Below are 27,122 nucleotides of genomic sequence, written 5' to 3'. Positions count from 1 at the left end.
ATATTCTAAAATCAGCTGGTAGTTGGTAATGTCTTTTAAATTACCTGGTAATAACCTTCAGTCAGGTTTCCAGTATTTGGGGAGTAGGTGTTCTCAGTTTATGGATAGAGAATTAAAGCACAGAGAAAGTGCGGTACCTATCTAAGTCCCATGGTTGGGGACAAAAGCCACGTTCACATTCTCTTTCATGTAATAAACCAATTAAAGAGATTGGTGTTCTAGTTAATAGCAAGGAATAGCTTAGCAAGTGGTTCTCAGAGTATGGTCCCTGGGCCATCAGCACCGTCTGAGAGCTTGTTAGAAGTTTAAATTTTCGATCTTACCCCGAATCTGCGGAACTAAAGTCGGGAGGTCTGAGTCCAGCAGTTTGGGTTTGTAAAGCCCTTTCGAGTACTTGTGACACACTCGCGAGTTTGAGAAGCACAGCTTTGGTACCCGTGGATGTTGTTCTAAACGCTCGGAGTCGCCAGGGTGATCTAGCCTGCAGGGGACTGAGGGTAGATGGGGGCGGGCAAGGGGCCGGCAGGGGGGCAGCCTCCTTGGCACAGGGGGCCCTCCCAGGCCCCCCAGACCTGACCTTTCAAGGTGCAGAGAGAGGATAGGTCAGGAAGCAGCAGAGGAGGAGCTTCTGTCTGACTTGCCTCTCTGCAGCAGGTGCCTTGCCTGAGGCCCCCCTCCCGTCGGGGGTGTCCCGTTCCTGCACCCCCGGGCCTCGTGGTTTCTTCGTCGTGTTCTGGTCGGGATCTCACGCTCTCAAGAGCAGCCTCAGCCACTCGCTTTGGTTCTTTGATTGAGGATCCCTGGGTGTTGCTACATCCTTTCATTTTTGGGGGGCTGTGCACTGGCTCACAGGGTTTGTGCTTGGGATGCAGAGGCTTCCTGCTGAGCTCAGTGCTTCCCCCTGGAACAGGAGCTATACTTCAGACCCGCGGGAGAGGGGAGCAAGGACCCTGTCTGGCTCGTAAGGCATTAGATTCCCTGCTCCTGACGTGAGGTGCTTGGTGAACAACTGTTGCATGAAAGTCCATATCGTCAGCACCAAGGTTGTAGCCTGTCCTGTAGAGCTCATGCATGCCCTTTGTCCGCTTCTGTTTAGACAGTGGTTCTCAAAATGCGGTGCTCCCCCCGGCCCCCCCCCCAGCCCTGCCCACAGCAACAGCACGGCGTACCTGGGAACTTGTTAGACATGGACGTTCTCAGGCCTCACCGCAGACCTAGTGGTTCTGAAACTCAGGTGGGAACCAGCCATCTCTGCTTTAATAGACTGATGCTTTGGATTCTGATTTATGCTTTAGATTTGAGAACCGCTGGTTTCAGGTGCTTGGGTTTTTTTGTTTTGCTTTGCTTTGTTGTTTTTAAAGATTTATTTATTTGAGAAAGAGAGAGAGTAGGGGTGATGCAGAGGGAGACGGAGAATCCTGAAGCTGTCTCACCACTGAACTCGGAGCCCGATGTGGGGCTCGATCCCAGGACCCTGAGATCAGGACCTGAGCCGAAATCGGGAGTCGGCCACCTAACCGACTGAGCCCCCAGGCACTCCTGTTTCGTTTTGTTGTTGTTGTTTTTTGTTTTTTGTTTTTAATGATACCTTTTGTTATAATTTTCTGGGAAAGTAAAGATGTTTGGCATTTAGACTTTGGAGATAAGAGCGTACTGGGGCTCTGTGGCATCCTCCGGAGCACCTGACAGGGCACTGTTAGCTGATTGTTATCTGCTTGCACACCCTTCCTCGAGGACTCAGGGTCCAGCAAGTGGCCTCCTGCCACCTCACCCCCGGCTCGCCCCCAGTTGTGGTCTCTTGCTCCACAGGGAGCTGAAAGAGGGTAGAAACACTGGAGGGTATGGAACTTTCCATCCTGGGGCTTATGGTTTAAAGGGTACAATTGAGCCAAGTGGTATACCTATTGGAGAGAAAGCACTTTCTGATCTGGTCTCTCTCTCTCTGTCTCACACACACATGCACACACACACACACACACGAGCATTCATTCATCTTTTGTTCTCTTTGCTTTAAGTTGGAAATGTTCTTCCTCCTTTATATAAAATCTAGATACTAAGTAAGGAAGTATACTTTGGATGACTGAATGCCCCTTATTCCCTGCACAATTTCTCAAGTGTAACTTTTTTTTTTTTTTTTGGCCTTTGCTAAGCTATGCAGGGTAAAAATGTTGTGTTTATTAATAGTATAGTTTACATGGTTAGTTAACTATTTCGCTTCTGATTAATCCTAAAAGAGAAAAACTTTTTTTTCTTGAGCCCTCTATATAAATTTTTTTTTTCTTCTGGGGCAGTATCACAGTTTAAGAATATATGTGACCATTGATTTTTTTTAAAAAAATGCATAGACAAACGGCTAGCTTTTTCTTGTTACAAGATCATTGCAAGTTTTTAAGGAAAAATCAAGTATGACAATTGAAGAGAAAATACCCATGACCAAGTTGGAGTATTCTTTACCATATCAAGAAATTGTATGTGGATGTTTATGGGAGAAGTTATTCTAGACCCTACCAGTTTTCTGCCAAAAAATAAAAACCCAAACTGACGTTACTCTAGATAACTGTTTTCTCCCACCTCTGTATAATGTTTAACTTGTCTTTGTAATGTAGGCTCAAGCTCTGCTAACAATTCCATCTTTAAGATGACAAGCCTATACGGGGGCGGGGGGGCACTGCGCAGAGCACAAACATCCCTCTCGGGGTTTTACCTTTATATCCTGACTTAATAGAATGTCTGCATCTGGAAACAGGATGAATGGACTATATATATATATATATATAAAATGTCAGCTAAAGCAGGATATTCACATGCAAGCCTAGAAAAACAGGATTCAGTGAGGCCCAATTTGGCAGGACAGGCACACTGAAATGGGGAAACGAGACACCTAGACTGGGAGGTGTTCCCAGTTCCAGAGCATGGACTACACCAGGCACCCCCTGTCCCACTCCACCTCCTACCCCCAGCCTGGCTTTACTTTCTCGGGTCTGGTCCAGTGCTCACCCAGCACACCCAGTTACTAACTTGAGAACATGGTAATGGGGAAAGGATGGTATTCACTTGGGTCTCTTTGGCTGTGAGGATCAAAACCAACTTCAGGAGGGCTTTCTCAGGATACTGAAGTACCCCCAAAGAATCCAGGATCCTCAGAGAAAACCTAGGATCAAACCCAGAAAGCATGAGGAAGTTAGAGGACGCTGTGTGTTGTCCTGACTGCCCTGTTTCACCCCCCCTTTCCACAGACCAGCTCTGTCTTTCACGGGGCACCTGCTTCTGGCACCCCAAGCTGCTGCTTTGAAGTCCTGTGAGAGAAGCATCTCTCTTCGCCTGGGTCTGATGTCTTTATGGGCCCCGTGAGGCCACGGCTGGGTGAGAGGTGTGCGTGCTGGGAGGCAGTAAGGGAGGGTCACCTCTGACCCTCTGGCTGGGTCAGAAAATTCCAAAGAAGGGAGTAGTTGATGTGGAGAGGACAAAAGTGTTCCCCCCACGCATACCATGAACATGTTGCTGTGGGTTTATTCATTAACCTCGCACTCTGCGGGAGGAATCATCTTTGGCTCCAAGAAAATCTGGATGTTGGACCTGAAAAAGCTTGGGCCAGACTGGGGAATCAGGGTCATGGATGACAGTGAATTTTCCAAAGTGACTCCACCCCACGAGGCCTCGTGGCCGCGAGCAGGTGATGTCTCTGTCAGTGCGGACCCTTTAAACAGCCCTGGTGACGAGCAAGGCTGAAGTTCACGGTGAATGCCTGCATGGTGGAAAAGCCTCCTGAATCTCTGCTCTAGAGACATCCTTTACTCTGAATAACATTCTGATCTCCTGATGGAAATCGACGAGTTTGAACTAATACTCTCAGAAATAGGTTACCAGATACTAATATAGGTTACCAGATACTAATCCTTTTGGCTTCAGGAGTTCATTTGCTCACTCAGTTGTTAATTCAAATTGGGAATGAATCTTGGTACACAAACTCAGGGGTGAAAAAATACTGTATTTCTCTGAATCAGCGTATCTGGTGGTAGCAGAAAGGTTGAGCTTGCGGCTCTTTTCCGTATCGCCCTCCCAAGATTGGGCCAGAGTTCCAGGCTTCTGCTATTTGTCATGAAGTCAGAAGGCCCCTTGGGTCATCTCTTCACACTGATCCCTGCTGCTCTTGGGTCAGAATTGAGGCTGGGGGGTGGGGGGACACTTTGTCACAGGAGGAGTCCAAGCTCCACATCCTGCCATTCTCTTGGGGCCCCTGTGTGTCTGGGGGTGCAGCCAACGAGCAGGTGTGACCCGCTGTGGCTCCAGGTTTCACACTCAGCTCTTGTGCAAGAGTCTCTTAGTCTGAGGGTGATTGCTCTCCTCTTACGCTGTGTTCTTCTTAAGAAAGCCGGCCGCAGCCTCCCTGATGCAGGGAAGCCAGAACCCTCTAACCACAGGAACGCGGCACGTTGAGAGAGACAGAGATCCCGAGAAGCCTCCCGCCCCGGAGGTGGAACTGTCCACGCCTGGCCAACAACCAGTCATGAGCATGGGTCCCCTGTGGTCAGTTCACCACTTGGAGGCATCTCCTGCTCTTCATCATGGCTCCAGATTTGTGGGTGGTTGTACCTGCTCCAAACCAGGTGCATGAAGGCATTTGTCATTGGGCTGTTTCCAAAGCCAGTCTGGAAACCTGTTGATTCCTGAAGAGTAGCCTTCCAATTCCTAAGCATTTTCCATACATCCTCAGTGAATTCATAAAAGCATCAGGAGAGCTTTTCCTTTTCCCTTCTCTGGCGTTCGGTGATTTCGTTCTGTTAATATTCCTATGGGGAAACTCACCCACCTGGCTCACACACACCGTGCACTTCTGCCCTCGGACTTTGCACACATTAGACTAACAGTGACTGCAGACAGTGTTGCTGATCAGCCACCATCCTTTGCTGCCTGGCCCACAGCATGGCTACTGCATCAAAAAAATAAAATAAACATTTGGGGAGTGTGTGTGTGTGGGGGTATATATTTAGGACTAAAGCAAGGACAACCCTATAGCAGATGGCCAAGCTTGCTCGCAGCATTAATAAAAATCTGCCACCTTGGGCAACCAGCAGATGACCGAGGACCTGTGAATGCTTCCTCGTCTAGAATTTCAGCACCGGCTCTACATAAAATATTTATGCAGCCGTGCTTCTTACCCCCCCGGCCAAAGAGTGGGCCCACGTGTATACTGTTACTATAGACATCACCAACGTATAACCAGCTGAAGAACCCTGAAGGGTATTTGGAATGTTGGAAAGTAAATGGCCATGGGGTTCAGTTTGTAGGGGCTGAGAGAGAGTGGCCTTGGTTCCGAAACAGAAATACTTATCTTGTGACCAGAATGGCTCTTCAGTGGTCAAGACACATGACAGAGGAGGGGGAAGAGAATTTACTAAGGCAAACGCTAGAAGGCACGGCGCAGAAGCTGGTAAGCTGGGGTACTGTGGGCAGAGAGACCAGAGTTACTGTTAAGAAATGATACCGAAAACACAGCTCGCAATCATTCTGTTACCGAGTCTCTCTTTAGGTCCCTAGAGACACACTCGTGTATTATGTTTGTAAAATGTATCATGCGCACATACCAAAGTAGACAATTAAAAATGCTAATAATGCTTATCATTTTTTTCTCTATTCAAATCTGATTTTTCTGTTTTCTTTTTTTAATTTTTTAAAATTTAAATCCAGGGGCGCCTGGGTGGCTCAGTCGTTAAGCGTCTGCCTTCGGCTCAGGTCGTGATCCTGGGGTCCTGGGATCGAGCCCCGTATCGGGCTCCCTGTTCAGCGGGAAGCCTGCTTCTCCCTCTCCCACTCCCCCTGCTTGTGTTCCCTCTCTCGCTGTGTCTCTGTCAAATAAATACACAAAATCTTTAAAATAATAAAATAATAAAATAAAATTTAAATGCAATTAACTCAGTTCATTTCATAATTAATTCAGTTAATGAACATAGAGTGTATTCTTAGTTTCGGAGGTACCTATCCGATTGTTCTAAACTTACAAGAAAGCACTATTTTGAAGGAAGAAAAAAATATTTGAAGTTATCTTTTTGACAGTTTAGCTTATATTATACATGTCACCCAGAGGTAGTCATCTGGTATCTGACCTGAATCTGGACTTTTTTTTTTTTCCTCCTTCATTCTCCTGAAGCAGGGAAATAGAATGTAGGTAGATGCGGAGAGTGGATAGCATATGGCTGTTGAATAGTTCTGGAAGGTTTCTTAGAGAACCCAAACCAGGCATGCACAGGTGGTGGTGGACGGAGAGGTTGGAAGGGTCTGCAGTCCGTTGTTTTTGGTGACCGAGCTCTGTGCATTTGGTGAAGTGAGGAGCGAGGGAAAAAGCGAGGGGAGGTACTTTTATTGGTCTCAGTCAGGCAAGCTTCAGGGTACAAAATGACCAGCACAAACTCGGTGGCTTGTCTCTGCTTGTCTCCACGTGCCCTCCTGGTTTCTCCTCAGTCCCCTTCAGTCTGGGTACTTCACCAGCTCGATTGCAAATTGTCCTCAGGGGTCACCAGCGGCCACCTTACTTGTTGCTAAGTTCAGTGACCTCTTGTGAGTCCCCTATCCACAGCTACTTTGACAAACTCATGTTTGTCTGGGTTAGTGTGTCTCTCCACCTGCATGGGTATTCTGCACCTGTATCCACTCCTCTGTGTCTCCTTCCTCGGTGGTTCTTCCTCTGTCTCCCTTGACCTGTGTTCAGTCATCACCCTTAGAACCTTCATTTAGTCTTGAAACGACAGCGATCATCTTTCTTGAGGTAAAAGGCTGGCAGCCAGTCCTCTTTCTCCACTGCGGGTCATCCCCGTTGAGGCAGAGAGTTTGATCACAAGATGGCTCTTCAAATTAGAACACATGTGCTTTGACACCAAATCTACAGGCATTGGATGTGCTTAGAACTCATCTCCTGATTCCATGAGAAGGCCCCTGGATTGTCTATGTATGGTTTGCTTTTTGCTGATGGAATAAGCTCCCTCCCGCATGAGCCTCTCCAGGCAAGTGAAAATGGTGCATTAATAAAAAGAAAAAATCTCATTACCTCAAGGCACAAAGGCGTATAAATTTCAAAAAGCATTTGCAAAGCGGATCCAAAAAATACTGGGTTTGTAAACACTGAAATGTGGTCCACACTAAAGTGGAAAACTTAATCAGAATTGTCCTGTTCCAGCTGGACCACTGAACTTAATAAACACAAAACAATGGACAGTGCTGTTAGGACACTGTATGAGGGTTAAATTGCCTAGAACGTGGGCCTTGGAAGGGCCACGGGCTCAGCTGAGCCTTGACAGAAGGGATAAGAAAAGCCATATCCTGCGTGGGGAGTGATGGGTCTAAGTGTATGTTCTTTGGAACATAGGAAGACTTAGCCTGACGAGGACAGGCGGTATTTGTTGGAAGTTGGAGGAAGATAAGATAAAGTAGAGCTAGATTATGGAAGCAGCTGAGAGTCAGCGGAGGAGTTTATATTTGACAGAAGAGAATATTATTACCGCCATGGACCCGGATGTAAGAGAATGCTAGATTTGGAAATTCGAAGACCAGCAAAGTTTAGATTTGGAGGCATCCTCTAAGGTGGGATGGGAAGCAGTCCTATTTCTCGAGCCTCTGCTGTACGCCAGGCACGTGGTGTCGTAGTTCTTACCTTTATAGTAACGTTAGCGGTAGATACCCTTGTTCCCATTTTACACGTGACAGACTGAGCTCCACGGAAAGGTGAGGAGCACCTGGGCCAGGATTGAAGTGCAGGGACCTCTGACTTCGAAGCACAATGAGGATGGAGACCATTTTATTCTGTTCTTCATTTCGCAGTCCAGAAAACTGAGACCCAGGAGAGAGGGGATTGTTGAGGGTGACACAGGTAGGAGGAGGACGGGAGCAGCTACTCCGCAAGAGAGCCTGGGTGGGTGGTGGTCTGCGGAGCGAGGCCAGGCTCGAGGCTGCTGCTGGGGGCAGCTGGGGGTGCCACGGTACCTGGCAGCGTAGTGGTGGACCAGAGCGAGAAAGAGACACGGAACAGTAGGGCGTTCCAAGGGAAAGGGGTGCTGGACTGATCCCACAGTGAGGGATGGCTGGAAAAACATCCCAAGGTTTGAATCCCAGGGAACTGCCACGCACAGAGAAAATCCTCGGTGGAGCTAGTTTTCTGAGAAAGGCCATGTGCTTCTTATGGAGTGGTCTGACTCTGAAATGACAGGGACACCAAGATATAAAAATCGATGGTACTCGTGAGCTGCCTTCCGTACACACTGACCAAATACGTGAACAGCGTGGAAGTGAAAGGTGAAAAGTCTGGGAGGAACCAGCCCTTGTCTTTGAAGGGACTGGGACATACCCCAAGAGCCAGCAGCTAAGCTTGTCCCGAGAGCAAAGGACACCCCTGTTTGCATCATCTCCTAGTCCATCTGTCACTCTGGGCTGTCCCTTCCGCTCCCACCCCCCCCACCCCCCCCGGAAAATGACTTAACTCTACTCCATAGCTGTTTCTAGTCATCGATTCCCCTCTCCTGCAGGTCCTGGGCCCAGCAAGGGTATTGCTCCCCCACATTTCCCTCACCAAGATTCTTTTTCTTTCAGAATGATTGTCTCATGGCTGGCTGGACAGCCTGCTGAATGGTTGAATTGCCTTCATCTTCGGACCACACAGGGGAGATTGTCCCTGGAGCTAAAACACTGATCACAGTCATCTTGTGGCCTGACCTGATTGAGGTAAGGTATACTTTTTTTCCCGTATGGCTGTCCTGAAGTTGTCATGTTTGTGTCCTTTACCTTTGCCTTTTGGAGACCTTAATCCATTCTTTCCCCCGAGCTTTTATGCTCTCATAAGCCTTTTGTAGTGCTTTTCTTCTGTAAATATGTAAGAGGGCAGAAGAGACTTTTACAGGATAAAATATGAGCAAGCTGCTTGGCTCTGAAGAATAAAGCGGAAAATATATTACTCCTCAGATTAAATCAGTAAAAGTACCCTATTTCCATAAACACAATATGCATAGAGTGGATTATATTAGAGAAACTGAATAGATTGAAAGGAGTATTATTAAGGCCACTTGAAAAAAATGGAGATACTTCAATATTAATAGATTGCTGGCTTTATTCAAGTAAAGAGAATTTAGAACATACAGAGAATTTAAAAGAAAAAAAAAAAAGTCTAGTCCTTCCAGTTCCAGAGATAATCCATGGTAAAATTTTGATGCATTACTTATAATATTTATATTACAAATATTTGTAATGATGTGTGTCTGTGTGTGTTGTGTGTGAGTGTTATGTGTGCTAACTTGCCTGATTTGCAAACTGAGTAACATTTATCACAGGCTTGCTTTATGCCAGGCTCTATCCCAAGCACTTGACATATATTCATTTATAAATTCTCACAAGCCGGTACAGTGGGTTTTTGTTATCCCCATTTAAACATAAGAAAACTGAGGTGCAGAGAAATTAAATGACTTGCCCGTGCTCACATAGCTGGTAAACCCACTCAAAACTTGAACCAGTCAGATAAGAAAGCTCATATGAATGGGCTTTTTTTTTTTTTTTTTTTTTTGCATACCTCTTTTCCTTAAGAAGATGCTGATCCCTCGGGGCGCCTGGGTGGCTCAATTGGTTAAGCGTCTGCCTTCGGCTCAGGTCATGATCCCGGCGCCCTGGGATCAAGTCCCACTTTGGGCTCCCTGCTCAACAGGGAGCCTGCTTCTCTCTTTCCTCCCGGCTTGTGCTCCCTCTTTCTTTTTTTTTTTTTAAGATTTTATTTATTTATTTGACAGAGAGAAACAGTGAGAGAGGGAACACAAGCAGGGGGAGTGGGAGAGGGAGAAGCAGGCTTCCCGCGGAGCAGGGAGCCCGATGCAGAGCTCGATCCCCAGACCCTGGGATCATGACCTGAGCTGAAGGCAGACGCTTAACGACTGAGCCACCCAGGCGCCCCATGCTCCCTCTTTCTATCTCTGTCATTCTCTCTATTTCTCTCAAATAAATAAAATCTGAGAAAAAAAAAGCAGATACTTATTCCTCTTTTTCTCTAGCATCATTTTAAGTGTGTGTTGTTCACTTCCATGCTGATGTGCTGGCTTCCCTACCCAGTCTCCTTTTGTGCACACCCATGATTAGTTCCCCAGGACATCCTGCTCTAAGTGGCTTGGCTGAGTCAGCGGGAATGCGGGAATGTTCCATTCCTGTTTTTGATTCACTCTGCTGATGGTCTTCTCAACAGGTACCAGTTTATATTCTAACTAGTGGTATATGGAAGTGCCTGGTTACCCTAAGCCCTCAGCAACATTGGCAGTTAGCAATTTGAATATGTTTGTTTGCTAAAAGATTCCAGGTGTCCTTGTTCAGGTCCACATTCTTGCCTCTGATACTCTAGAGCTGTGGCCTCCTGCCTGGTTTCTTTCTCTCCACTTCAGTCCTTTGTCACAAAGGAGTTGTGGGACAGTGGGTAAGAAGAGCATGGGCTCTAGAGCTAGATGCCTGCATTCAAATCACGGCTGTACTACTCGGCCTCAGTTTTCCCATCAATAAAATGGAATTAATACTAAAACCTCTCTTACAATGCTGCTAGGTGATAGTTGATGTAAGGTATTTGAGAACAGTGCCTGACTCTTGGTATGTGCTCAGTTAATTGTTGCCCAGTACTGTCTTCCAGAAGTCCATGCTCAGGGATGCCTGGGTGGCGCAGTTGGTTAAGCGTCCAAATCTTGACTTCAGCTCAGGTTGAGATCTCAGTGTTGTGAGATGGAGGTCCACATCAGGCTCTGTGATGAGCATGCGGTCTGTTTGAGATTCTCTCTCCCTCTACCTCTCCTGCTCATGCTCTCTCTCTCTAAAAATAAATAATCTTTAAGGAAAAAATGTCCATACTCGGACACCTGGGTGGCTCAGTTGGTTAAGCATCTGCCTTCGGCTCAGGTCATGATCCCAGGGTCCTGGGATCGAGTCCCATATCGGGCTCCCTGCTCAGCGGGGAGTCTGCTTCTCCCTCTGCCTGCCGCTCCCCCTGCTTGTGCTCTCTCTCTCTCTGACAAATAAACAAAATCTTAAAAAAATGGTCCGTACTCTTACAATTAAAGAAAAGGTTATACTTGTTTGCAGTGACATATGATGATTATCAAATTTGTAATTCACAGTAATATCTAAAGTGCTCACATCATTGTATCATTTGTGTTGACACTGTAAGCAACCTAAAGGTGGCGTGTAGCCATCCTGCCTCAGTGGATACTGACAGGTCACTGGTAATGAGGAGATAGTAATGACGGGCGTGTGAAAAAGTGGAACCTGAAAGTGCTTTATGAGCTCACAGAGCACTTTCCCCAGCATTACTCCGCTGGAGCCTCACGGCAGAGCTGTGAGGAGCTGGGGCAGCCACTATTGACCTTGCTCTGTAGAGGAGGAGTTAAGTGACTTGCTCACTTAAGCTCGTGGAGATGGTCAGTGGTAGGGCTGGGTGTGTACGCAGGCTTTCTGACTATAAACCCCCATTCTTGGTGCTTCGTGACATAATGGAAAGTTGAGGGAGGGACAGGTGTCGATACCCAGCTCTAGAATGTGCTAGGAAAGGAAGGAGCCAAGTGGGATGCCCCCTGGGGTTGGGGGGAGGACGAGGGACTCAGTGAGGCGGGGGAGGCAGAGGAGGAGGGAGGGGGCTTTCTCCTTGCAGGGAGGAGGGAGCAGGGAGGGAAGGGATGGAGGATGTAGACTCAGATGCTTTGATTTAGAAAGGAATATTTGAGGGGGCTCCAGACTTAGGACCTGAATATAACTCCTGAAAGGAGAAGGAAGAAGGTATGGTTGAGACTAAGAGCAGTGGGTTTGCAGTTTTTGATTTGAGAAAGAGGAGCTATTCAGAATAGCCCAGGTGTGAAATGGACCAGGGAATCCAGAGGGCTGCCAAAGACCTTTGCGGGCCAAGAGGCAGGACCCAGATAATGTCACTCAGAAGTTGAGTACTGCAGTGACCATATTTATGTACTCTTGTTGCGTGGTGCTGGGTGTTTTAATGAGTGGGTAAGTAAGCAATGGTTCTCAGTTTTTGGTTCTAGAAACCTTGTCGGGGGCTGTGCTTATCGTCAGGCAATGGGTACATGAAGTAGGGAGAGGGTAGATGATTTCTTAATCTGTGAAATGAGGTTTTAGATTTCATAGATGCTTCTAGAAGTCCCTTTCTACCACACCGTTTCCTGATTCATCTTCAGCCTACACTGAGTCTCCTGTCTGTGACCCCGTCTACTAGACAGTTTAGCCTTTCTATGTTACGATCTAGATACTTTCTTTGATTACTTCGCTTACTCTCATAAGCAATGTATATAGACTGTAGAAAAATTAAAGATACGTAGACAAAAAAGATGTATTTAACACGCATAATCCTACCACGATTAAATACCCACTGTTGATGTTCTTCCAGAGGCTTTACTGTATGTATATGCCTAAATAAGATTTTTAAATATAAAAATGAAACTTTTCTTTTTTTTAAAATTTATTTATTTGAGAGAGAAAGAGAGAGAGAACAGGGGAAGGGGCAGAGGGGGAGAGAGAATCCTAAGCAGACTCCACGCTGAGTGCAGATGCTGAGGCGGGGCTCGATCCAATGACCCTGAGATCATGGCCTGAGCCAAAATCAAGAGTCCGAAGCTCAACTGACTGAGCCACCCAGGCGCCCTTCAACTTGCTTTTCCTGATACACTGTAAACTTCTCTCCATATCAGTGGTCACGGTCATGGAGGCATAATTTTTCTTATTATTGAAGCATAATTGACATACAGTGTTATATTTGTCTCAGGTATACAACCGAGTGATTTGACAAGTTTATACATTACTCAGTGCTCATGACCATCTGTCACCATACAACATATATGGCAATGCATATCCTCCTGTTCTTGAGGCTGCTCTTAATGATCTTTAATATAAATTCAGGAAAGGTTTTTAACATGTATTATGTGAAAAATCTGAACCAGTTTACAAATTCCACTGGCAGTATGCAAGAGATATTTTTCCCACACTCTTCTTAATATTAAAGTGGAATTAAAAAACCTTAATCCAGTTTTATGGACAAGTGAACCTTTGTCATATATTTACAAACCATTAATATTTCTCCTGTGAATTCTCTGTTCCTGTCCTTTGCCCATATCTCCAGAGGGACATTTGCTTTTTTTATTAGTAACTTGCAAGAGAGTTTTTACTATAAAATATCTTTTATTATTAAAATAGTATAAGTTTTTATGTCCTTTGCCTTTGAATTCTGTATGGTGTTTTTAAAAGGAAGTAAATATTTAATTTTTGGTAGTGAACTCTTTTGCCTGTGGTTCCCATATAGACTAACTAGGAAGCAGGAATGCCTTTAAGTGTTCCTCCTGCAGTCGGCCCTTTGCATAGCAGAATGACCTCTTTCAGGTGTTGTCCCGTCCCCGCACACCCCTGCCTGAGCTGTCAAGGCAGTCTCCTTACTGTGGCCTGCTCTCCAGCCTCACCTCTGTTACTCTCCCTGTGGATCACGGTGTTCCAGCACCCCTGGCCTCCTTTCCATCCATGGAACGTGCCAGCCTCTTTCCTGCCCCCAGGACTCTGCAGGTGCTATTCCTTTGTTCGTGAGCACACGCGCACGTACACAGACCTGCACGCACTCACGCTTGTGTTCACACATGTCACTTGCGGCTGACTCTGTCTCATTCAGAGAGGTGGTTTCCCAGAGAGAGCCCCAGAGCAGGCTGCTTGGGTTCGCCTGGCTTCCCCATTCCCCAGCTCCGTGCCCTTGGACCCCTTCACGAACTCTTCCTCCACTGGAACATCACAATCGTCATCATAATAGTCCTTACTTATCTCAGAGCTGTTGGGAGGCGTGAATGGGTGAATTTATGCAAAGGTCTTCAAAGAAATCAACCCCGTGCACACAAGTGCATGTCAGTGGATCACTGTCCCTGTCATTTTCCGGTTCTCAGAGAGTGCTGTCCTGTGCAGCCTTGGTCCTTCCCTCCGGCATTCTCCATCTCATAATCCCCTTTTATCGCTTTGAGACTTACCAGGATGCAATTATTTTGCGTTGATTTACTTTGCCCTGTTTTCTTGGCTAGTCTGTGGCTCCCCGGGGACAGGGGCTGAGTCTGTGTTGTCCACAGCTAGGTTTCTGGCGCTTTGCAACATTTGTAGAGAGAATGAGTGAATATCAACACATCCAACCACAGACTGCATAGACATTCACCTACGTTGTGTTGTTGTTTTATGGTTTTAGTTCGCATTTTTAAATAGTTCATCTGTGTGAAACTTAATTTGAAGTATGGTTTGAAATACAAATTAATTTTTCCCCACATGAAGTAGCCAATTGCAATTTTTTTCTTTTTTTTTTGAGAGCGCTCCAACCCAGATTCCTTAGGGACTCTGATGTTGTTTCTTGTTTCTTTGTTCATCTCTCCTTGGGTAGTCCTTTTGCAAAAAGTAAATGCAGAAACTTCATTGACTTGAGCCAAATTCCTCATGAGCATGCTGGCCGAGGACCAAGAAAGATGCTCCTGGGGTCACTTCCCATGGCCTGAAGTAAGACATGATGTTAACTGACTTAGGGGCTTGTGGCATTTGTTCAATATCAAATGCTACTAAACCGGCTGGATATTTCAGGCAGCCGTGTTTTAGATATTCTGTCTCCCATTTTTAAAAAATTACTGAAATCACTGAAAATTACTTCCACATTCTACTAACTAAATTACTTTTCCTGAACTGCCTCTTGCATTTAGATGAGAGATGAATATGCCTCGGTAGACCATGTGTTCTGATTTTTGGTTTGGAAAGACTGGTCACCATTCTTTTCCAGATTTTACCTTTCATCGTTAAAATTAATGAAAAAACGAGACCTACCCATTGTCAGAAAACATGTATACAGAAAAAAACCTGACTCTTGGATTCTACCTTCTGGATCACCCCTTCATATAACCCCTCTAAGTTTATTATATGTCCTACCAGGCTTTTTTTTATGCTTAGATCTTTACATACGTGCACGCACACACGCACACACATTCACTTACTCTCTCCCTCTCACCCCGCCCCCTGCAAATACTTGCATGCTTTTCCTGAACAATGTCCTAAACCCACTTTCTTAGACACATCAGTAGGCTTTCAAAACACTTGAAGTCTTTCTTCCCTAGCTGGTAACATGCGAGAGAAGTTACTAAGTGCTCTTTTCCCAGGGCTTTAAACCCCTGCTTGGCTTGTGTGAGTCACTGGATGTAATCATCCAGAGGGCAGGGCCAGCTTGGGCACACTCAGGAATGTGGTGTAATCTGATAAGGATTTCCGTCCCACTGCAAAGGAAGAAATGGGGACTCAGAAGGCAAGCCAGCGGGATGGGAGAGGGGACATTCTTCTCCGTCCGTGAGGGTACACCTTCAGCGAAGGTGTTTTCCCTGGGTTATAGACCACGTAGGCTGATTTCTGGGGAGAGGGGCTCGCAGATTGGGGTGCTGTCAAGGGATAGAATTTTTCACCACTCATTCTCTTCTGTGTCTTTTTTTTCTTTCGCTCCGTGATAATAGAAGACACTGTGGGGTGGACCGGGGCGGAGAGCGCAGCGAGTCGCAGGCTGTGCCCTTCACACTGGCAATGGGAAGCGGGTGGCTGACCGCCCCAGGTTCTGATCGATGGCACCGCACTCCAGAGACCTGGAGGGGTTTCTGTAAGTGATGGGGACCCTGGACTCCTGCAGAATGGCACTTGTCGGGGAGTTTTCACAGTGCCCACCTTATTGCGCCAGAGAGGCAGGTTTCATTGCTTAAGGGGACAATTTATGGCCATGGGCTTATCTCCTTGTTTTAGCTCTTTATGTTTTTTCTGCCTCTTAATAAAAGGTGAAGTCACAAAGCAATTAAATAGTAGTGTGGTTTTCAGGCAGGAGGTGGAGAAGGGCTACCCCAGGGGAAAGGCTAAAATGATTGACAGAGGCTGACTGGAGATTTACATTGGGAATAACTCGTTCCTCAAAACTTTCTTCATTTCCTGGTGGGAAGTAGGGGGTAAATCATCGACCAGGAGGATGGATGATTAAAAGTGTAGGAGTTATGATTTCTTTTTGACTTTGTAAGTCTCTAAATCTAAACCTTAACGGAGAGTTCTCATTTTAGGAACTCTTGAGGAAGTGATGGAAACCAGCCCTGCCAAGGATTGAAGGGAAGCAGAAACACTGTAAAATCTCGAATTGCTAATAAGCTTGAGCTGCTTTATATTTTTTAAAATGTCTTGAGATCCAGCGAAATGAAGTAGAGAATTCATGAGCCTTTTTTTAATTATTCCTTGAACTCAGATCCACAAGTGTATATATTTTTGAATATTTAAAAATATCGAATGGGGTTTCAACTGTTAGTGTCTGGAGTTTTTAAAATACCATCAGGAATATGTAATAGTGACACTTAAAATGAGGAAAAATGTGGACAATTGAACGTAAACATATAGAGAGTTGAGGTTCCCTGTTCCTCTTATCCCAGCTTCCTCGAACATAAAAGAAACGCTTTTGATTTCGCCACTTTGTATCGATGACCTATTTATTCTCATCAAGAGAATTAACAAGTGAAGATACAGAAATTGAAGTTGTCATTCTTTCTTATCCGAGAAACATTATGATTTTAAGGAGTTTTGAAAAGCGGCCTTTTGATCTGAAGTTCTCTTTCTTCCTGGTAACCCCATGGAAATGGCCAAAGCAGACAGCTTAAATTAAAATGAAGTTGTTGGTACCTGTTGAGAGAAGGAGTAATTTAACGAAGAGTTAATTTATATGACCCAGAAAATGAGTGGCTAAACGGACATTGCTTGTTCTGGTGTGAATTTCTCTTGCCATGAAAGCTCCCTGCCAGGGAGACTTCATGCCTTCGCAGGAGCACCCTTGTCCCCCCACCCCCGGAACTTTACCACCACAAAAAAAGAACAAGAACCAGAGAGTCAAGTACATAGCTGCCCTGTTGCTGTTGAGGGTGTGCATCCTGATAGATTACCCCCCAAGAGGATCTGTGCTGAAGGCATAGGGGAGATATTCATTTCTAGAGCTTGATAAAATGGTAACAAACAGCTTTTATCCCAGATCAGTAAACCTTTCCCAAGTCCCTGGCCAGGGTTCTGTGTGTGTGGGCCGTGGAGTGGCCGTTGTTCGGTTTCTGCCCCTATAAAGAAGGGTGTGGGACGCCTTTGGATGCCCACCTCTGTAGATGAAGTTTGGAGAGAGAAGGCTGTGTGACCTCTCAGCCCTTATTCTGGGCTGTTTCCCAGGCAGTGGATCATTTTGCTACCCCGGGGCCAGTGCTTATGAACAGTCGCTGATTTTGATGATGTGTCATTTTCCCTGGTGGCAGTCCTTTATCCACCCAGACTGCTGCCCAGGGAGGTATCCGGATACGGAAGGCACCCATCTGCACTGGGACCACGATCTTACTATTCTAGCAGAAGGTAACTCGGTGGGGAATTAATGTTTTCCTCTTACTCGTGTATTATTTTTTTTCAATTGTATTTGTCTTCAGTGACATGAAATTCGCATAGCATAAAAGTGAATAATTTAAAAATGAACAATTCAGTGGCATTCAGCCCATCATAGTGTTGCAAGTTGCCCCTTCTGTCTAGTTCCAACACATTTTTCCTACCCCAAAAGGAAACCCTGTACACATTAAGCAGTGACTCCTTATTCCCTCCTCCCTCAGCCTCTGCTTTTTCTCTCTCTGAATTTACTGATTCTGGATATGTCCTATATAAATGCAGTCATATAATATGCAGGCTTTTGTGTTTGGCTTCTTTCACTTAGCATAGTTTTTTGAATGTATTTATCTGTGGATGGACATTTGGGGTTTTTCCACCTTTTCCCACCTTTTGATTATTGTGAATAACGCTGCTATGAACATGGATGTATAAATATCCCTGTTTTCAGTTCTCTTAAGCATATATCTAGAAGTGCAATTGCTGTGTCATATGCTAATTCTGCTTAACTTTTTGAGGAACTGTCACACTGTTTTCCACAGAAATTGAACCATTTACATTTATATTCCCATAAAGAGTTCCAATTTCTCCACATCCTTGCCAACACATGTTTTCCTTTTTTTCTTCATTGTAGCCATCCTTGTGACCGCCTGTGACTTGTGACTATGTGACTATGAAATAGTACTTGATTGAGGTTTTGATTTACATGTCCCTAATGTCCCCAATGTCCCTAAGAATGCAAAAGCATTCTTAAAGGTGTTGTTAGCCCAACTTACCGTTGTTAGGTGAGGAAGCAACTAGGAGTACATACACGCCTCTTGGGCTCTTCTCTCTCTTGCCCGCTGTACACCCCGCCCCACTCCCAACCTAGCTCTCGTTATCCCCCCTCCCCCGCCACCATTGCTGGCAGTCTTTCCAAATGATATTGATCATCTTTTCATGTGCTTATTGACCATTTGTGTATCTTCTCTGGAGAAATGTCAATTCAAATCGTTTGCCCATTTTTAAATTGGGTCATCTTACAAAAAAATAAATTGGGTTGTCTTTTTGTTGTTGAGTTGTAAGAGTTCTTTATATATTTTAGATACTAGACCCTTATCAGGTATATGATTTGCAAATATTTTCTCTTTTTCTTGTCTTTTCACTACCTTGGTAATGTGCTTTGACACACAAAAGTTTTTTATTTTGATGAAGTCCAAGTGATTTATTTTTCTCTTTTGTTGTTCTTGCTTTTGATGTCTAAAAATTGCTGCCTCATCCAAAGTCAGGAAGATTTATCCCTATGTTTTCTTCCAAGAATTTTGTGTTTTTCTCTCTTACGTTTAGTGTATTAATCCATTTTGATTTAATTTTTTATGAGGTATGAGGTCAGGGTTCAACTTAATTCTCTTGTATGTGTGTATCTAGTTGTCCCATTTGTTGAAGAGACTCTCTTCCCCCATTGAATGGTCTTCACACCCTTTAAAATAATCAGCTGCTCGTATATGTGAGGATTTGGGTTTAGACCCTTAGTTTTTTCCTCATTAGTCTGTTTGTCCTTGTGCCAGTTTACTCTGTTTTGATAACTATAGCTTTGTAGTAAGTTTTGAAATTGGGAACTGTGAATTTTCCAACTTTGTTCTTCTTTTTCAATATGCTTTGGATATTCAGAGCCCCTTGCAGTTCCATATGAATTTAAGGATCAGCTTTTCTATTTCTGGAAGAAGAAAAAAAGGCTGTTGATAGGAACTGCACTGATTCCATAGGTGGCAGTATTGTTATCTTGATGGTATTAAGTCTTCCAGTTCATGAACGTATGATGTCTTGCCATGTATTTACATTTGTCTGAACTTATTTCAGCATTGTTTTATAGTTGCAGTGTACAAGTATTTTACCTCCATTAAATTTATTCTTAGATATTTTGTTCTTTGGAGGCAATTGTAAATGAATCCATCTCCTTGACTTCCTTTTCCGATTGTTCCTTCCTGGTGTAGAGAAACACAACTGCCTATATGTTATTTTCATTTCAAAAAAATTAGAGTTAAAAGAATAATCTGTACCGGTTATTTTATTTTATTTTAAGATTTTATTTATTTGACAGAGAGAGAGACACACAGCGAGAGAGGGAACACAAGCAGGGGGAGTGGGAGAGGGAGAAGCAGGCTTCCCGCAGAGCAGGGAGCCCGATGCAGGGCTCGATCCCAGGACCCCGGGATCATGACCTGAGCCGAAGGCAGTCGCTTAATGACTGAGCCACCCAGGCACCCCTCTACTGGTTATTTTAAAAATGACTCCTCCTCAGCGGGAAGCCTGCTTCTCCCTCTCCCTCTGCTTGTGTTCTCTCTCTCGCTGCGTCTCTCTCTGTCAAATAAATAAATAAAATCTTAAAAAAAATAAAAAAATAAAAATGACTTAAGATGAGGGGCCTAGGTGGCTCAGTCAGTTAAATGTCCGACTCTTGATCTCAGTGTAGATCTTCTCAGGGTTGTGAGTTCAAGCCCCACTTTGGGTTCCACACTAGGTGTGGAGCCTACTTAAAAAAATGACATAGGAACCCCACTATCCCTCCATATACTCCGTTTTGTTTTGTATTTAAGGTTTTATTTATTTATTTGTCAGAGAGAGAGAGCACACAAGCAGGGGGAGTGGCAGGCAGAAGGAGAAGCAGACTCCGCACTGAGCAGGGAGCCTGATGCGTGGCTTGATCCTAGGACCCTGGGATCAAGGCCTGAGCCGAAGGCAGATGCTTAACCGACTGAGCCACCCAGGTGTCCCTCCCTCCATATATTCCTGTTAAGTTTGATATACCTCCTTTTATATATTTTCTATACATATACATGCAAATAAGCCTTCTTCCTTCCGGTAGACTCTTACTTTGTCTACGTTTTAACTTAAGTATAGATTATGAGTATCTTTCTAGGTCAGTACCTCTAGATTTTCATTATTCCTTTTAAATGCTATAGAGTACCCTGTTGTACAATGTACTATAAGAGTATTCTTTTAATGAGCATATGGCATGTTTTTAGGTTTTTTTTTTAAATAAACAATGCAACAATTAACAGTCTTGTGTGAGTATTGATCCATACTTGTGTATGTCTTGAAGGTAATGTCCCATAAGTAGAATTGCTGAGGCAAAAAATAGGCACATAATATCTTTTGGTGGACAGTGTTTTTGTTTTTGTTTAAGTGTGTCTATTACGGGCGTAGATGCTACCTACTCTAATCTAAGAACTCACAGCGAATAGTTAATTGCTTTGAAAGAAATGTGAAAAGGGAGGTATGTGTAACCCTTCTGATTCTTTGTGCAATGTGGTAACATATAATCTCAATAAAATGTAAATGATAAAATCCTTTTGGGTATGTGTGTGAACTATGTAAGCAAAAGCATTCTTAAAGGTGTTGTTAGCCCAACTTACCGTTGTTAGGTGAGGAAGCAACTAGGCGTACATACATGCCTCTTGGGCTCTTCTCTCTCTTGCCTGCTGTACACTCCGCCCCACTCCCAACCTAGCTTTCATTATCCACCCCCCGCCCCCGCCACCATTGCTGGCAGTCTTTCCAAAAGATCTTTCGCTTGTTGACAGACTGTGAACACCCAGTGTTCTCTTCTTTGGCACAGTCCAAGAAAGACCAGTTTGGGAATTTGCTAACATGTTCTGAAGGCAACGACTTTGTTTTGTTCAAGTCTAACTGAAAAGCTTAGCTTAACCCCAGAAGGCAGACCATGTCCATTTTGGGGGAGGGTCATCCTCATGTTCTGCGTGGCTGAGTCTCACATCTCACACCTTCCTGTGCTTTTCCGTGGTTTACTAAGTAGAGCAGAGGAAGGTGCTTTTGCAAACATCTCCAAAGAAAAGAAAGTCAGATGGAAGTGAGGAATAAGAGTCAACCCCGTTGCTTTCCATTTCCATCCATTTTTTTTTAACTTTTTATTTTGAAATAATTTTAGACTTGGAGAAAAGTTGCAAAGATAGTACAGAGTTACATGCCCCCTTCAGCCAGCTTCCTTCAGTGTGAATATCGTACCTAACCAGAGTATAATGATCAGAACCAGGAGATTTAAATTGCTAGAGCACTTTTAGCTACACTCTAGGCCTTGTTAGCGTCCCCTCCAATTTTCCATGAAGGCCCTTTTTCTGTTCTAGGATCCAGTGCAGGACCCACACTGGATTGAATTGTTCTGCCTTCTCAGACTCCCACAGTTCTTCCCTTGTTTTTCATAATCTTGATACTTTTGAACAGTACCAGTCAGTTCTTTTGTTGAATGAAATTTCCTGAATTGGGGGTTTTCTGGCATTTTCTCATATTTACTTGTGAGGCTATGAGTGGTTACTTGATGTTTTTCTTATTGGTGGTGATGCTAATCTTGATCACTTGATTCAAGGAATATCTCCTGGGTTTCTCCACTATAAAAGTGCTATTGTAATTAGCAAATTAGTCACTTTGTAATTAATAAATATCTTGGGGGCAGATCCTTTGAGTCCATGCAAAGATCCTGCTTCTCCTCAAGCTTTTGCGCACTGATTTTAGCATTCCATTGTAGGTCTTCCCCACAGTAATTATTACTGTACTATTGACCTAACAGTCATTTGGTATTGCCTTCATTTCTTATACATTTATTTATTCATTGTTCCATAAGGAAGAGCTGTTCTCTTATATATGCATCAGTATGGACTTGTGGATAGTTATTTTATTCTAATGGTTCTAATCCAGTGCCATCATTATGGATTTTTTTGCTCAAATTGCTCTAGCTTTGGCCATTGGGTATTCCTTCAGATTGGCCCCAGTGTCCTTTGACAAGTTCCTGTCCTTTTTCAAGCACTTCCTTCCTTTGTGGTACCTCCAGATGTTCCAGGCTCATCTTGCATTTTTCTTGCTCTACCACTGGAATCAATCACTTCTTCAAGGAGCGTGGATCTGTCTGGTGGAGAGTGGTATTGCAAAACCAGTATCTGAGGTGGGTGTGCACATCATGCCTGGCCTATCATTGCATCTATCTTCCATCAGGTTTAAAGTGAGGTCCTCCCCGTGAGCACAGCCGTAGCAAGCCTGAAACTTGCTCTTGACTCTCCTAGGCAGTCAATCATTTCGGTGTAAAATCATTTTGATCAGACCATTTAATGGTGGGTTGTGAAAATCGGTTGCTGCTCATAGAGACAGGGAGACAGACAAATAGGTATTTGGACTATGAATGGAATGGGTTAACTTTTTTGTGGAAAAAACGTTCTTACATTCAAAGGCTGCTGTTAGCATTCAGGCATTCCTAACATTCCTTTTATCATCTTGCATGGATTTTTCACTCTCACTTTTAGCCCATGTCCTATTTTAAGGTAATAAGAGTAACTTTTGGTCTTTCTGTTATAGAAGGGAAATACCACTTGATGTATTCCTATTAGAGTGTTTTACTCAATGTCTAAGTACAGATTGGTCGCCCTATAATTACTTTATTTTTGCATAGATATTATGTGGCACAAAACTTTTCATAAATTGGGTATGTCCTTCTAACTTTATTTATGAAGTCTTATAATCATTGATAAAATATTTTTATTTTATTTTATTATTGTTATGTTAATCACCATACATTACATCATTAGTTTTAGATGTAGTGTTCCATGATTCATTGTTCGTGATAAAATATTTTTATTTCGAGTATTGAGGGCTTCTTTTCCTTGGAGAGCCAGTGTAATTTCTTTGCTGCTTTTAATTCTTGCAGAATAGAACTTGCCTAGATGAGATTCCAGTGGGACTCATTTATTCCTCTGTAACTTTTCCTATTTCTTTTACATATCTGCTCTTTTGGCCCACAGTTTCTGTGAAAACAAAGCATGACGTCAAGGCACATTCCACACGTGATTGGTGGGATTCTAATAGTTACAAAGTGTATTCATCTACAGTGATAAAGATCTTCCTGCACATTTTTCTGTATTTCAGAGCTCATTCTTGGGTCTTACCACCTGTTTCTTGTGTATGGAGAAACTTTTTCTTTTTCCTCTCTCAAAATACGGATGGAAGAGTGGATTTATAGCAGGATTTAAGAAGGCACATCTTTTTCAAGGACATTTTCCTTTTGACTTGGGCATTTTGTAAGAGTATTCTTCCCACCCTTGCTATACTTCTGTTTGGAAGTGGGGTTAGGTGTAATTTGGTACAAAGCCCAGCTGGTCAGTTAAAGCCTCGTGTTGTAATGTTTTGAAAATATGCCTGGCTGACTCTGACCTCTAAATGTGCAAATTATCTTTGCAGCAATAAGAGGCCTTGAAGAGCTTGAAGTTGTTTTGATAACTAATCATTATATGATAATTCAGCCAGAAGAATTTGCTAAGAATAGCTCGTGTGCCTTGCATCCAATTTAAAGGTTAGGAGTGTAGGACTATAACTATAGTTGTGTAAAGAGACACCACATACTATTTGGTATTTCTTTACTATTAATAGTTCCTGCATTAATCTTCGTCTTTACCTTTCCCTCGTTCTAGAACAGAGGAATATTTTACTTACTATATTAATAATTATTGTGTGTCCATTATTAATTAAAAGAATGAATTGGCTTAACTTTTTCTTATTTAAAAATTCCACCTTATCATGATCTCAGGGTCCTGGCATCGAGCCCCATGTTGGGCTCTGTGCTCAGCTGGGAGTCTGCTTCTCTCCCATTCTCTGTGCCCATCCCCCTGCTCATGCACTTGCATGCTTGTACTCTCTCTCTCTCAAATAAATAAAATGAATCTTTAAAAAAAATAAATTCCACCTTACCATGCCTGGTTTTTCTTTTTTTCCATTAAGTCATTGTTGAGGAGGTGGGTGGCATATCAGTGGCCCTTGAGTTTAGCAAAAAGCTTTTTTCATCCTATAGAATCTTGACTTTGGGATACTAATTCATGGATGCATTAGTGTCTAAGGAAACAGAGCTGATATTCAAAGCACCAAACAAGTATTGTTCTAATTACTCTGGTTATTTATTCCATCCCTTTTCTGGAAACATGGGAAATATTAACAGTGATGCTAATCATAACCATTTATTGAATCAGCATTATGTGCCAGATAGTGCATGGGACAGTTTGCAAGTAGCATCTCACTCCATCTTAATAGAAACCTCCTAATATTTCAGAAAAGGAACCCAGTGCTTAAAATGTTAAATGACTTATGGTGCCTAGTTGGCTCAGTCGGTTAAGGGCCATATTGGTAAGAAGCAGTAGGTCCAACTCTTGATCTCAGCTTAGGTCTTGATCTTGGGGTTGTGGGTTCAAGCCCCTTGTTGGGCTCCACACTGGGCATGGAGTCTACTTAAAAAAAAAGAAAAAGAAAAGAATAAAAGATGTTAAATGACTCATCCAAGATCACACAGTGAGTAGGCCGGAGAACTGCTTGGGTTCTGTCTAAAGTCAGTGCTCATCCCACATAGCATACTGTGGTTGCCCTCATGTCACTAAAGAGGAGTATGTCTTTAGGGATTGCCTTTCCCTCAAAGTATTTTTTAAATTTTTAAGATATTTTAAAGTATTTAAAAAAAATTTTTTTGTTTGTTTTATAAGGAGGCTCCATGCCTGGCATAGAGACCAGCACAGGGCTTAAACTCAACAACCCTGACTGAGATCAAGACTTGAGCTGAGATCAAGAGTCAGAAGCTCAACCGACTGAGCCGCCCAGGTGCCCCATTTTTTAAAATGATTTTTAATGTTAGGTGTCTTGGGGTTCAGCTATTGTCACACCTTTGGTTTCGAGACAAAAAATTCTAGATGTGAGGAAAGGCAATTGCTCCCAGATGGTGCAGTCATGCCTTTTCTTGAAGCTGAAGACGACTTCTCTCTTAGACTTTCTCGCTTTCCTTGAGTAGAAACTTCAGGCTTTGGGCTGGTGGAGTATTATATTTAATGGCAGAAAAGATAAAGCACTGAACATGGCATTATGTAGACTGTGAAGATGAGTCTGTTTTAACTGCCTTGACCAGTGTGAATGACCCTGGGTCACCCTCCCCCCGGCAACAGTGTATGGAGTTTGGATTCGGAAAGTCCGGCGAATGATGCAATTGGGAACTTATCTGGAATAAATAAAAAGCCCTAACTTCAACTTCCCTTGCATTTATCCTTCCTAAATCTCTAAGATGTGAACTTCTGATTATACTGGGCTCATGATGAGGTCATCCATGGAAGAAGGAAGTCTTGAGAAAGTAGGAGGGTAGATTTGCCTCCAGCAGGTAATTAAAAACCTGCTTTACAAGTTTTGGAAAAGTGGGGTCAGATGTGTTAGGCTTAAGATGTACAAGGGTTTTGCTGGATGATGGATGATTTGGGACTTCAAGGAGCTATCCAGCTTCCGTGGTCTGAAAGTTCCCTTCTTAGGCAAAGAAGACACATGGAGGACACTGTAAACACAGCAATCACATATAACTTGAACACTAAAAAACACTATTTGGCTATGGGTGTGAGTGTAAAGTAACCATGGGACTTTCATGTGAGGAACACTTAGGCAGTGAGACAAAAAATGAATTGTCAGAGTGTTCTGAATTTACGGTGCATGCCTCCAAGGTGGGTAACAGGACCACTTACTTACAGCTGATCTTTCAGAGAATTCCCTTGTCATTGTGCTAACTACAGAAGAAAGGGCCATATTGGTAAGAAACAGTAGGTCCTGGTCCATTTTTTGTTGGTGATGGGAAATCTCCTGTTCCTGCCTTGTCTCTTAAATCATACCTCAGCAAGTGTCTAGGAAATGAAATCGCAGGAGAAAGATTGTTATAATTGAATGTGTGTCATTTGCAGACTCTTAAACATTTGGGGGGCTTTGGCATAAGTAGATCACACTGGAATCGCCTTCCCTGAAGTTGGATGCATTCTGACATGGAAGACCTCTTGTCCTTGGAATTTTCTTGTTTAATTTTTTTTTTTCTTTTAAAGTGTGGAGCCCACGACGGGGCTTGAACACATGACCCTGAGATTAAGACCTGAGCTGAGATCAAGAGTCAGATGCTTAACTAACTGAGCCACTCCAAGCGCCCCTGGAATTTCCTTGTTTTAGAACATTTGGATGCACTGGTCCCGGTGTTGTGAGACATTTACACGTTCACGGAGGGAGACTGCCTTCTGCCCGGCTTCCCTCTTACAGGGACCATGAGATTAGGCCCCAGATAATGGGCGACTGTGGAATGACAGAGATTACTTTCCCTCTGCTCCTCTTTTGGTTCTCATCCTCTCTTCTGTGATTTGTTTGCACTCCTTGACTTGACCTAACATTCCTCTTTACTGAATCCATTCCTCTTAACAAACCGAGGGTTACAGAGGTCGGCTTTGAGGGTAAGGCTTTCTGGATGATCTGGCCTAATGGTTTCAGAGAGGCTGTGTTTCAGGCAGGTATGGAATAGCTAGTAAAGCTTCTCTAAGTCTCTTTTCAAGAATTTGGACTAAAACAACACTGTTACATTAAAGTGATTAAGAGGATTCCCAGCCATTGGTCATTGGAAATGCCATTTGATGATTTCTGAGGTCGTAAGGCTCTCTGGTTACATATTTCATGCTGGAGAATTTTTTTTCTTTTTTTAAAAGATTTTATTTATGTATTTGACAGAGAGACAGTGAGAGAGGGGACATAAGCAGGGGGAGTGGGAGAGGGAGAAGCAGGCTTCCTACTGAGCAGCGAGCCCAATGTGGGGCTCCATCCCAGGACCCTGGGATCATGACCTGAGCTGAAGGCAGACGCTTGATGACTGAGCCACCCAGGTGCCC

General features: G+C 43.8%; 1 protein-coding gene across 9 annotated transcripts in view; it reads left to right on the top strand.

Moving 5' to 3' along the window:
- The window catches only part of KANK1 (KN motif and ankyrin repeat domains 1), a 233,037-nt gene that overhangs the window by 55,757 nt on the left and 150,158 nt on the right, over positions 1 to 27,122 (top strand). For all 9 annotated transcript variants that reach the window (XR_010407627.1, XR_010407628.1, XM_045882196.3 and 6 more), the window contains exon 2: positions 8,578 to 8,709. The gene's annotated coding sequence lies outside the window, so the exon portion shown is untranslated. The remainder of the gene's footprint in view (positions 1 to 8,577; positions 8,710 to 27,122) is intronic.

This window comes from Mirounga angustirostris, unplaced genomic scaffold (assembly GCF_029215605.1).
Source record: "Mirounga angustirostris isolate CCGP_5_RB_7025 unplaced genomic scaffold, mMirAng1.0.hap1 SCAF_15, whole genome shotgun sequence".
NCBI lineage: Eukaryota > Metazoa > Chordata > Mammalia > Carnivora > Phocidae > Mirounga > Mirounga angustirostris.
This window is presented reverse-complemented; position numbering and strand designations above follow the sequence as displayed.